Source organism: Budorcas taxicolor, chromosome 14, assembly GCF_023091745.1.
Source record: "Budorcas taxicolor isolate Tak-1 chromosome 14, Takin1.1, whole genome shotgun sequence".
NCBI classification, from domain to species: domain Eukaryota; kingdom Metazoa; phylum Chordata; class Mammalia; order Artiodactyla; family Bovidae; genus Budorcas; species Budorcas taxicolor.
In genome coordinates this window covers 47,450,334-47,458,876 of record NC_068923.1, presented here as the reverse complement: position 1 = coordinate 47,458,876, position 8,543 = coordinate 47,450,334, and the positions used below count along the sequence as shown (strand labels likewise).

Sequence of the window (8,543 nt, the reverse complement as noted above, 5' to 3'; positions counted from 1 at the left end):
AGAAGTTTATCATTTTAATGAAGTCCAATTTATCATTTATTTTTCTTTTCTGATTAGTGTCGTTGAAGTTCTGTTAAAAAAAAATCTTTGTCTACCCCAAAGTTTTAAAGATACTTATTAACCCCCCCTTTTTTTCTAGCAGGTTTATAGTTTTAGCTTTTACATCTAAGTCTATGATCAATCTAATTCATTCTTGTGTATAACGACATGAGGAGGGAGTCAATATTCATTTTCTCCAAACTGCTATCTAGTTGTTCCAGTCTTATTTATTGACAAGACTGTTTCTTTGTTGAATTTGACAACTTTGTAAAAAATCAACTGACTGTAAATTTGGGGGTCTATTTCTGGATTCTCTATTCTGTTCCATTGATCTGTTTGTCTATTATTACACCAATATTCAGTTCAGTTGCTCAATCATGTCCGACTCTTTGTGAACCCATGGACTACAGCACGCCAGGCTTCCCTGTCCATCACCAGCTCCTGGAGTTTACTCAAACTCACGTCCATTGAATCAGTGATACCATACAGCCATCTCATCCTCTGCTGTCCCCTTCTCCTCCTGCCTTCAATCTTTCCCAGAATCAGGGTCTTTTCCAATGAGACAGTTCTTTGCATCAGGCAGCCAAAGTATTGGAGTTTCAGCTTCCACATCAGTCCTTTCAGTGAACATTCAGGACTGATTTCCTGTAGGACTGACTGGTTGGATCTCCTTGCAGTCCAAGGGACTCTCGAGAGTCTTCTTCAACATCACAGTTCAAAAGCATCAGTTCTTCAGCACTCAGCTTTCTTTATAGTCCAGCTCTCACATCCATACATGACTACTGGAAAAGCCATAGTTTTGACTAGACAGACCTTTGTTGGCAATGTAGTGTCTCTGCTTTTCAATATGCTCTGTAGGTTGGTCATAACTTTTCTTCCAAGGAGCATCTTTTAATTTCATGCTTGCAATCACCATTTGCAGTGATTTTGGAGCCCAAGAAAATAAAGTCTCTTACTGTCTTAATTATTGTAGCTCTCCAGTGATTATTGAAATCAGTAAATTATCCAACCTGTTTTTGAGTTCATCTTGGCTGTTCTAGATAATATCTATCTATATAAATTTTAGAATTAGCATCTCAATTTTTCTAAAAAGATGTGCTAGAATCTTGATTGGAATTGTAATGAATCTAAAGGTCAATTTGGGCAGAGCTGACATCTTAATATCAAGTCTATACATCTCTCCTTCTATCTAGGGCTTTGTAAATTTCTGTCAGCATTGTTTTTAGTTTTCAGTGTAGAGATCTTGGTTATCTTTGGTTAAATATTTTCCTAAGTATTTGATGCTTTTTATGTTTTGTAAATGATATTTTGAAAAATGTCATTTTCTAATTGTTTCTTCCTAATATATAGAAATATAATTTATAATATTTCTGACTAATGACCCTGTATCCTGTGATTTTACATTTACTTTAATAGTTATAGGTTCTTTTGAATTTTTTATGTACAAAGCCACATGAATAAAGATGATTTTACTTCCTCCCTTTTCATTTTCTTACCTTATTTCACAGGATAGGATTTTCAGATTCTAAATAACTTGCCTAAGTTTACACAGTTAGTAAGAGCCAAGATTGAAACTCACGTCAGCCTGTTTCCAGAACACTGTGGAATGAGTGAGGGTGTATTAAAATTTTTGTTGCTGTCATTGCTAGAAAAAGCAGTTTGGGTCATATTTATTCAAGATGGTCTTGAATATCAGATAAAGAATTTGAATTGTATTCTGTAGGTGATTAAAGATTAAGTGTTTTCAAGTGGGAAAGAAATAGTAGTGGTGATTTTAGTCTTGTTGTGTGTAGTGTGGTTTGATGGGAACCCCGCATTTTTGATTCATTCATTTCAGAATCATTTATTGAGCATGCATTATGTTTTAATAATGTTATAGGTACTGAGGAAATAAGGATGAAGATAATCTGCTGCTTAGAGTAGTGGAGATTTTCAGTGATGGAGAAAAGAATTTCAGTGCACTCTCTTAGCCATGCTGCAAAGACAGCTCTATGATCTTGCATAAATTAATTTCCCGGAAGCTCATTATTTTCATACGTAAAATGAGAATAATAATACACATAATGTCTACTTTGATGAGAAATAAAAATATATGTAGTACACTTGACCTGTATCAGACACATTTATGATACCTATAATATTTAAGGGATTTGGAGAGCACATACAATAAGAATGAAATATCTAGCCAAACAATTGATTTTTTCAATAATCAAATGTCAGTCAGTTTTAACTGATTCCCTCCTTCAGTGATTACATCTTAAATATAATGATACATTTTTTGCTCTTATAATTTGAACACTGGGATAACTGTGCTATGCACAGATCTAGTCAACATAATAATACTATTTGTGTAAAGAACTTGAGAGTTAACAAAGCACATTTATTTATGCCATTTTGTTTGAGTCTTCCAATAATCATACAGATGAGGAAACTGATATATTTATTCACATGGTAAGAAGCAAAGCCCAGTTCATACGTTTTCCTATCTTTAATAGATCTTCTTACCACACTATATTCAGTTCAGTTCAGTCACTCAATTGTGTCCAACTCTTTGCGACCCCGTGGACTGCAGCACACCAGGCCCCCCTGTCCATCACCAGCTCCCAGAGTTTACTCAAACTCATGTCCGTTGAGTCAGTGATGCCATCCAACCATCATCTGTAATATAGCGTACCACACCACATTCAGTTCAGTTCAGTTTAGTCGCTCAGTCATGTCTGACTCTCTGTGACGCCATGAATCGCAGCACGCCAGGCCTCTCTGTCCATCACCAGCTCCCGGAGTTCACTCAAACTCATGTCCATTGAGTCGGTGATGCCATCCAGCCATCTCATCCTCTGTCATCCCCTTCTCCTCCTGCCCCCAATCCCTCCCAGCATCAGGGTCTTTTCCAATGAGTCAACTCTTCACATGAGGTGGCCAAAGTATTGGAGTTTCAGCTTCAGCATCAGTCCTTCCAATGAACACTCAGGCCTGATCTCCTTTAGGATGGACTGGTGGTTGGATCTCCTTGCAGTCCAAGGGACTCTCAAGAGTCTTCTCCAACAGCACAGTTCAAAAGCATCAATACTTCGGCACTCATATTACCTCTCATTATATCATGAAGCATGCTAGTAGTAATAATACAAAAATCACAATGAATCTTCCAATTTTTATATAGCTTATCTATGAAGGAAGTAATTTGAAGTTGAATGAGGAAGAGAAGGCAGACAATATAGAATTTCTTGTTCTATAGTATTCACATTGTTCTGATTTTCTTAGGTGTATTGTTAACTATATAAATTATCATTTTTCTTTATTAAGCTGCATTTGTGATTTGGCTGACATTTCTTTTTGCTGTGTCTACTTGCCTCATCTATCCATGGTGTGTTGTTTCTGCTTCTACTAAATTTCAATAATTTCCTTCCCCTTTCCGATTTGCACCCACATTTTTTTCCTTATTGGGTTGTTCTCTGTTGGTAATATATCCAGTTCCTATATCTTTGCTTTCATTTTTTTCTTTGACTGAATAACTAAGTCAATTTATCTACTTTTCTTCCTTTTCATCTTACCTTATCACACAATAACTCACCAATAATTATGGCTGGTTTTACTAAACAATTATTCTGAGGTCTTGCAAAAATCTAAGTTCTTCGAAAATACTGAAAACATTTTTCATAAATATGTTTTAAGAGCAAGGTATTGGAGGGTGAGCTGGGGAAATGAACATGAAGATTGATCAGATAATGTCATTTACATTTTATAGATTCACATAAACAGTTAATATTAAATAAGTTAGGAGCTGTAGCATGTAAAAACAAGATATGGGTCCCAAAGAGCTTATGATCTAGTGAAAGACAAATATATAAACAACTGCAGTACAAGACAGAATATTGTTATAACTATGGCTTGAAGTGTTGAGGGAGCCCAGAGGCTGTACTAGAGTAGAAGTTATAGGATTCCAAGGTTGGAAGCAACTGATTAGCAGCTGGAGATGGAACTCATTATGCTGTCAGGTTTTTTTGTTTGTTTTATTTTTGTAGAAACAGTTAGGCATCTTGAGTAAGTTTTATTGAGTAATATGGAAATACAATGGGGAATCATTTATTTGTACAGATATCATGGGTGGTTTTTGAAAGTGTGAAATCTGCTCCAGAGGATGATGAATTCTGGACCTCTGCCAGAAAAAAGGAGAGCTAGAAAGCCAGAAGGAGAATCTTTCCTTTATCACAACTCAGAGTTGGGGGTGAGGACAAGAAAGGAAACTGGAGGCCAGCAATGTGACAGACCTCAGGCGATTACTACCTCATTGTAGGAATACACTGGACAAGCATTTGTGGAAGAACACAGGTCTTAAAAAAAACCCTCTCCATTTCCTCCCGTTTTTTGAGAACTTTGGGATTTCAAGAAATCTAATTCTGTTATGCCATGTAATTAAAATAATCTATAAAATTTATGAAATTAATACATGGTGACTGGAAACATTTCAAACATTATAGTATATAAAAAAAGTGGAATTACTATTCCACTATACACCCACTCATACTCTCCAGCGCTTGGAAACATTTTCTACCATAGTCAAACACACACACACACATACATACATACATATTTTTATTTCTCCAAAGAAAATTTGTGTTACTCCCACAAATTTGAGGTTGATGAGGTTGAAGTCACCATTAAGTGTGGGCTCTGGATTCGGATAGAACCGGGCTCAAATCCTCTCCAACTTCCTGGCTCTATGACCCTACAACTTCTTCAAACTTCTTTCAACTTCATTTTTTGTGTGAAGGATACAAATGGTATTACTTTGTAAGGTTTGAGAATCGAAATCTAGAAATCACTTGGTCCAGTGACTGAACACATAAGTATGTGTTCAATAAACACTGTTATTGTCCATGGCAAGCGACCTTTCTCATTTTAAGACTAAAAATAAGGAAACCTGTTCAACAAATGTTTTTTTTTTCTAAGTGTATCTAAGTTGGGAAGAACTTGCTTTTCCAAGGCAGAAAGCTGATCCGAGTGAGTTTTACAAGGGTTCTCTCTGAGTCTTCAGTGCAACTCTCCCGCGTCCCCCCAACATCACTTTCTGTCTAGAAAGTGGACTTTTCAATAAAAAAACTTTTGTGACTCAGGTCGTGACGAGAATGCTCAACCAGGTCAGGCTATTTACACTGTGTGCACTTTTGCTTTATCATGCAATTGCTGGGTGGCACCCTTTTAAGCTCTCCTCGCACGGTCGCGCCCCTCCATCCCCTCTTCAGAGGCGACCGCCAAGAAGCAGCCAATTCTCTCAGGAGCCAGGGGAGAGCTGATGGACAACGGGCGCCTCCAGGGCGCAGCAGCAGACGCGGGCGTGCGAGGTGCGCCCTAGGGGTGCCGGCTGCTGCTCGAGGGGGCGCCGGCGGAGTGCCGACGGGTGGCTCCTCCCGGGGCGAATCTGGCACTGCGTTCTCCCCATCTTCGTGCGGGGGCATCTGCCTGGCTGTCTGCAACCTCAAGATCCCACTGCCTCCACTCTGCAGCCCCGGCCGGTCCCATACGCTCGCTTTCTTTTTTGGCACTTGCCCTTTGCCCTCCCATGGAGTCATCTGTTTACTCTCCCCTCGCTTCCAGTCACCCATAGGTCACCCTCCCTGCTACCACCGTCACCCATTTTGTCCCCTCTCTCTTCTCTCCTCACTCTTCACCTCTCCCCGGGTCGTCTTCTTAAGAGGACTCCGCCGACGGAGATGCTGCAGAGTCCGCGGCCAGGGTCGGCTCCCGGGAGAACCCTCCGTCCACCTTTGCCCCCTCCTCGGGGGCGCGGGACGCAAGTTTCCGCCCCGTCCTTTCCCCAGTGACAGGACTCTGCTGCGGCCACGGCCCGGGAGGTGGAGGGAGGGACTGCCTGACTCCCGAGCCCCCTCCCCTGATCGCGAGCTCGCGCGGTCTGTGTCTCTAGGCAAGTGCGGAGACGCGGAGGAGGAGGAGGAGGTGGAGGAGGCGGAGGAGGGAGTTGGGGGAGGATCTCCATTGAAATAAACAACCAGGCAGCAGTTATTAACACGGGAACATGGCGGCCGCAGCCTCAGCCACGGCTTCGGCGGCGAAGGTCAGCGCCGACGGCAGCCGGCACCTGACGGCGTGACCGACCCGAGCCGGTAACCGCTCCTTCCCTGGGGGCCGCGAGGGCGGGCTGGAGGCGGGCGGCGGGCGGCGGACGGGCGGGGGGCGCCGCGTCCCCACCCCCCGGCCGCGATCGTCCTTCCTGCGCCGAGCCGGGCAGAGCCGCGCGCCGCCGTTTTGTGTGCGGGGAACCGCTGCCCCGGTGCGCGGAAAACGGGAGTTGCAACCCCGGAGAGGCGCCGTGAAGCTGGGGAGTTAGGACTTGGGGGGGGGGGGAGGGGTGGGGAGGGCGGGAAGCGGCGGGGAGACGCGGAGTCCCTGGGAGAGAAAGGAGGCGCTCCAGCGCTTTGCGAGAGCTCGGGAGACGAGTCCCGGAGCGCGAGGCGGGCGGAGGCTGCAGCCCGCGGCGCCGGCCAAGAGGTGAGAGCCGAGGCGCGGCGGAGGCCGGGGGCGCGGGTGCGGCCCCCGCCGGAGGAGCTCCGGCGCCCGCCGCCCCTGCCCGGTGCGGGTCGGCGGGGAGCGCGTCTCCTGCGCCCTCGGGGGGCGCGAGGGAGAGAGACGGGAAGGTGAAGCCGGAGAAGGTGCATTCTTTCATGGAAACGCGGAGCGACTGCAGCGCAGGGTGGGAGCCGGGCGAGGGGTGGCAGGACTCGGGAAGTGCTCGGGGGTGTGTGAAGGTGAAACGCCTTGTCAGGGGCGGCCGGCGGGGTGAGACGTCGGGAGGAGAGGGGATCCGCGGCCCGGCGGCCGGGCCCGGCCCGTGTCAGCGCCGGGGGCTGGGGGCGAGGGGCGCCGCGCGCGGACGGGAAGGAGCTACGGCGGGCGGGGCGGGCGGCGCGCTCGGGCCGAGCAGGCCGGGCCGCGGTGGGGGCGGGGAGCCGGGGGGCCGGAGCGCGGCGGCGCCGAGCCGGGCTCGCCCCTGACTTAACTTTCTGGGTGCGGGCGTGTGTGCAGGAGGCGCGCAGGGGCCGGGGCTGGGGGCTGGGGGCGGGAGGCGGGCCGGGAGGTTCCGGGTTGGCTCGCCAGCGCCCCCTCTTCGCTCCCCCATCTCCCCGCCCCTGAAGGGACAGGCCCTCAGGGCCCCCGGCGGGAAGCGGGAGGGGCCCTCCCAGCCGGCTCGCGACGGTCACGCCCCGGGCCCGGGGACATTGCTCTCTCGGGCCTCTGGGGGCTGCTAGGGGAGGGGGCCGGGGGGTCGTCGCGGCGCGCCGGTGCTCCCTGCCCCCCGCCCCTCCGGGGAGTCCCGGAGGCGCCTCTTCCGAGATCGGGGGTGGGTCGGTCCCTGGTTAGCTGGTCCCTCCCTCTTCCCCCTCCCCCTAGTGGTTTCCGGGGCCTGCGGGACCGAGGGGCGGGAATCAGGGACCCGAGCGTCCTGCACCGGCTCGGAGCGGGACCGGGCCTAACGCCGTCGGGGTCTGTCACTCGTAGGGGAAACTTTCCTAAACCGGGGACCGAGCCTGAACATCCTCCTCCGTCACCTCGTCCTCTAATCCCACTCCCACTCCACCTCCTCCACTGCCTTCCCCTCCCACCGACCCGAATCTCGCTGCGTGTGACTGATGGGGCAGTGAGCCAGTCGAAGGCGGGGAATTGACCTGCCGGGTGTCGGTAAGCCAATCGCGGGTACCGGAGAAAGGAAGGGGGCGGGGCTTCTTCCGGACCAGTTGGAGCGGAGTTGCAGGCGGGGCGGGGGAGTCATGGAGACGCCAAGAGCTATCCACTCTTGTACATCCTTGGTCACCCACTTCTAGATCTGTGGGGTAGTGTCACTTACAGGAGCTCCGACCGGGGGAGGCACGCAGCTTGCACGAGATACTGTATTGCTTTGGTACCACCAGAGACATTCTCTTAGACACAACGAAGTCTAAAGGCACTTAGGATGTGGCAGTAACTGTCCGAGGCCCGTTTCTAAAATGGCATATATTGTAGTGATCGCGTTCCGAACCTCAGCGCTCGGTTTACGTGCTAAGGATCCTAGGAGTTATCTGTTTACCTCTGTCTCAGTTTCACATAGCTACTCCAGTGTGGAGACAATGAAATTTGAAAGGCTGCTCTGAAAACGAGGGCATCGGGAAAGCTTCACGTCAATTGATTATTGGGAGTGTTAAGCATCATTGTTTGTAATGGCTTCACTGGTTCCTTGATTAATTAGAGCGCCAGTTTCCAAAGTGCACTTGGAAGTTCGGCGTTGGGATGACATTAAAAAAAAAGTTGTAGTTTATGGTATGCATTTTTTTTTCTCTTGAGTAAACAACATGAAGTTAAGAACCAAAGCATCACTGTTTGCAACCTAAAGCGTTGATATTTAAGGAGCAAGCCAGTCAAAGAATATTTGTCTACAGAAAAAAAGTGAATAAATGTAGTTTGCCAGATTACTCCCACACAAAAGATTCTTAAAAATAAATTAGTTTGCTTAA

The 8,543-nt window shown here is 47.6% G+C and overlaps 1 protein-coding gene across 2 annotated transcripts in view; it reads left to right on the top strand.

Annotated features, from left to right (window-relative positions):
* The first annotated feature begins 6,070 nt into the window (after nt 1-6,070).
* The window catches only part of NCOA2 (nuclear receptor coactivator 2), a 281,147-nt gene continuing 278,674 nt past the window's right edge, over nt 6,071-8,543 (top strand). For both annotated transcript variants that reach the window (XM_052651443.1, XM_052651442.1), the window contains exon 1: nt 6,071-6,161. The gene's annotated coding sequence lies outside the window, so the exon portion shown is untranslated. The remainder of the gene's footprint in view (nt 6,162-8,543) is intronic.